This window comes from Arachis ipaensis, chromosome B07, assembly GCF_000816755.2.
Source record: "Arachis ipaensis cultivar K30076 chromosome B07, Araip1.1, whole genome shotgun sequence".
Taxonomy (NCBI): Eukaryota; Viridiplantae; Streptophyta; class Magnoliopsida; order Fabales; family Fabaceae; genus Arachis; species Arachis ipaensis.
In genome coordinates, this window is record NC_029791.2 from 61,258,864 (window position 1) to 61,263,087 (window position 4,224).

The following is a 4,224-nucleotide window of genomic DNA, read 5'->3' on the forward strand; positions in this document are numbered from 1 at the left end:
ATAATGATGGTTGATTGGAAATGGTATTATTGGAAATTGGCATGAGGAAGGATGTATGACATGATATTGTGTTTGTCCTTTAGCCATTTGATTGAGAAGTGTTAAAATGGTTTGATGTGGTTTTGGAAATTTTGGTAAAGTGTCAATGTGTGAGTTGAGGATGGCTTGATGTTGATTTTGGTACATTTTGATTGATTTCAAAAAGGGTTGAAATTGGCATGTTTTGGTTGACTTTGAAAATAGTCGAAAATGGCTTGTTTTGAAAATGGCACCTTGTGGTTTTGTATGAAAATATGATTTTTGGGCATATTTTGATGGGACATAACTTGGACTACGGATCTCTGTTTTGTGCCAAATTTGTTTAGAAATGAATTTGGATCCGGGATGTCCATGCCGTTTGAAGAACGGGTGAAAAACGATTTAAAATGAGAGAGTTATGTCCGTCGGAATATTGGGGGTTGAATCTGTAAATTCTGCAGCTTTTAACTTAGAAAATTTTTAGCAGAACGACCCTCCGCGCGTAGGCGCACTTGGCGCGTACGCACCGTTCTTCAAGAAAGCACCATCCACGCGTGCGCATGGTGTGCGCGGGCGCGTCAATGCGCTGCACCAAATGCCCAGCCATTTTCCCGAGAGTTGTGCCAGTTTTGTGCCTGGGGCACAAATGTATCCGCGCGTACGCGTGGCTGACGCATGCGCGTCGATTGGCTATTTTTCAACCCGCGCGTCCGCATGCATGACGCATACGCGTCGATGAGTTTTGTGGCCATCCACGCGTGCGCGTGGAGTGCGCGTACGCGTGGCCCTGTTTTCATGCCAAAGTTGATTTTTTAGTTTTTAAAGCCAAATCTCATACTTCTAAGCTTCCGATCTCACCCCTTATGTATTAAATCATTATGATATGCCTAGCAATGAGAAAGGAGCTAGGGGATGTGGTAACTTGCGAGTGAAGCAAGGGGAAAAGTTATGATCAACGATGATCAAAGATGATTATATGAGATATAGAGGATGACGGTGGAAGTACCGTGTATGCCATGAGCCGAAGGGCTATATTTATTGATAAATGGCCGATTCTTGATTGAACCAGGAATCGGATGGCTGAGTTATTGCCGGGTTACGGCAAAGCCATTATTGTTTATGGCTGAGTATAAATACATATATGATTAATGAATGAATGTGTTAAATGGATAATAATGAAAAATGCTGAAATGCGATGTGTGACCCCGGGTAGTAGGCAGTGGCGTTGTCCACTTGCTCCGGGTATGAGACGGGAAAGGATGTTTATGATAAATGAGTTTAATTATAGTGTTTTGAATAAATGTGTATTTGTGACACCTGGGTAGTAGTAAGGGTGGTGGTTCATCCCGCTTGCTCCAGGTTAATGTTTGAGATTTGATAACAGTGATGATTGCTTCTAAAATGAACGAATGTATGTTTTGAGATCCTGGGTAGTAGCAAGGGTTGTGGTTCATCCCACTTGCTCCAGGTCAGAGATTGTGACGCCTGGGTAGTAGCGGCAGTAGTGGTGGATCCACTCGTTCCAGGTTGAGCTTTTAACACCCGCCTGGGTAGTAGCCGCAGTAGTGGTTATTCCACTGGCTCTGGGTTGAGCGGGTAGTAGCAAGGGGGTTGTAGCTCAAACCTACTTGCTCCGCAATGGGTGTTTCTGTCCAATGGTTAGCTACCAGGATATGTCGGGTTGGCTATATAACCGACAGATGATATCATCAGCCATAGGGCAGGCATTCATCATTTGCATATGTTTGAATTGTTTGGGTTTGCCATTTGTTTTGGATTTCTACATCATATATGCCATGTTACCTTACTATATGCTACTTGTTCTACTTGTACCATATTTGTGTATTACTTGCCTGTATTGCTTGTGTTTGTACAACTGAGAGGCCCCTCATGCTGGTGTCGGTGGGTGTCGAGGGTTGTTCTTGATGGGATGAATTGATGATGCGATTGCATGATGATGATGATTATTGAATGAGATAATTGGAGCTCCCTGGGCAGACGCAGTGATGTGGTTTCACTAGCTCCAGGCGAGGGTATGATGTATTGATATAGAATTGCTGAGGCAGAACAACTGGTGATAGTTTTGCTTATGAATCTGAGTCTGATTCGTGGAAGAGTCAGCGAGTTTGGAAACATGTGAAATATGAATTAAATTTAGCACTCCTTTATGACAGTTGCCTATTCATGGATTAGCAAGAACCTAGGATGAATAATTGGTGAAGAAGCTTAGGATGCTTAGTGAGTTTTTATTGCTGTGCATTGTATTTATTTGGCACTTTTACCGTACTGGGAACCCATGGGCCCGGGGTTCTCATTCCGACCTCGTGGACCCGGTCGGGAACGTGAAAGAGATCGTACTAATACGCAGGGACCGGAAATCAACCCGAATAACCCGGTAAACCTTATGGCGGCGTTGGAGAATATGGCTGCTGCTATGTAGGCCACTGCAGAGGCTCTTAGGCAACAGATAAACAATAATGGCAATGGCGAAAGGGAAGCTCAGGGCCCGATGACACTGGCAACCTTCTTAAAGGTTAATCCACCTAAGTTCAAGGGAACCACCAATCCGACTGAAGCTGATACTTGGTTTCAAGCCATGGAGCGAGCACTGCAAGCGCAGTTGGTGCCTGAAGAGCAATGTGTTGAATTTGCTACCTATTTACTCACGGGGGAAGCATCGCATTGGTGGCAAGGGGCTCGACGTCTCCTGCAACAGGGGAATGATCTTATCACTTGGGATGCCTTCCAGGTGGAATTCTATAAGAAGTATTTTCCGAATTCCGCCAGGACAGCCAAGGAATTGGAGTTACTGCAGCTGAAGCAAGGTGCTATGTCCGTATCTGAGTATACAGACAAATTTGAGGAGCTATTTAGGTTTTCCCGCATGTGTCAAGGAGCTCCGGGAGACTTTGAGGAATGGAAATGCATTAAGTATGAAGGAGAGCTCCAGAGCGACATCTTAAGTTCAATGGGACCAATGGAGATCCGAACTTTTTCAGAGTTAGTGAATAAGAGCAGAATTGCTGAAGAGTGTGTGAAAAGAAGGGTTGCAGAGAAAGGAAGTCATAGAGAGCACAACCAAGGATTCGCACCAAGGGGTTGAGAGTTTGAGGAGAGAGGATACGTACAACACTTTCCCCAAGGACAGACTAACTTTGCGACGAGTGAGGAGTCCCAAAGGAATGGTAAGGGAAAACGGGAAGCGGCTGCTTCTGATGTTTCGAGTTGTTAGAGATGTGGGAGTCATCACCCAAATAGGCCGTGCCGATTGGGGTTAGGTGTATGTTACAAGTGCAGGTTACCAGGGCATGTATCAAGAAATTGCCAACAAGGAGAGAGTCAGGATGCGGGCCGATTGCGACAGTAAGATTGAGGTAATTGCAATAATTAGGCTTAAAGGACAGTGCGTGATTTTGTAATTCTGCCTGTACAGTAAAACTGGGAATGTCGAGTTTAATATTAGACTGAGGAGCAAACCGGATGGTCCGAATAAGGATTTGCCTTAATACAAATGGATAAATGCCTGTGATGTAAACGATTTTTTTTGTTGAGAATGATGTGTTGTGTTTGTTATGTAGTTGGTTGATTTCTGGATTTTTGGTGAAATGAATTGAACCCGTGACTTTTAGTTCCTTTGATTTAAATAGATAAAGAATGGTCCTAAATGAGGGATTTGGAAACATTGATTTGAAATTCTAGTCATGCTAAGTTGTGGTTGAGTACTTGAGGAAGTAAGTGATAGAGCTCGTACTAGACGAGAGATCAGAATAAAACAGCAAAAACTTGCGGAAGCAGTAACATAGGATAGCTACGAATAGGAGCTGTAAAAGTTTACTATAATATCTTAAGTTTGAATACTAGAAGGGTTAAGTGGGTTACTGCAAGTAATGATCCCCAAATAGTTGGAATTGATTGCGGCTGCGAGCTTTGATGGTTCTAAAGCGGATGAGGAAATTATCATTGATGCATAATTGGATTTAGAAGATGAGAGAGTGCAAGTTGTCGTGTTTTGAGAGATGAGTACCATGATGTTTGGTCATAGTGACCTTGGAATTAGATTGAGATTTATAATGATTGGTTTTGAAAGACGAATGTAAAAGCCACTAAATTGAAATACTGATGCGATATTGAGATTGGTTTGAGGGAGCCCGTGACGGGTGGTAAACTCCAATTTTTGGGGAGGTACTGTTGAAAATTTTTCCCCAA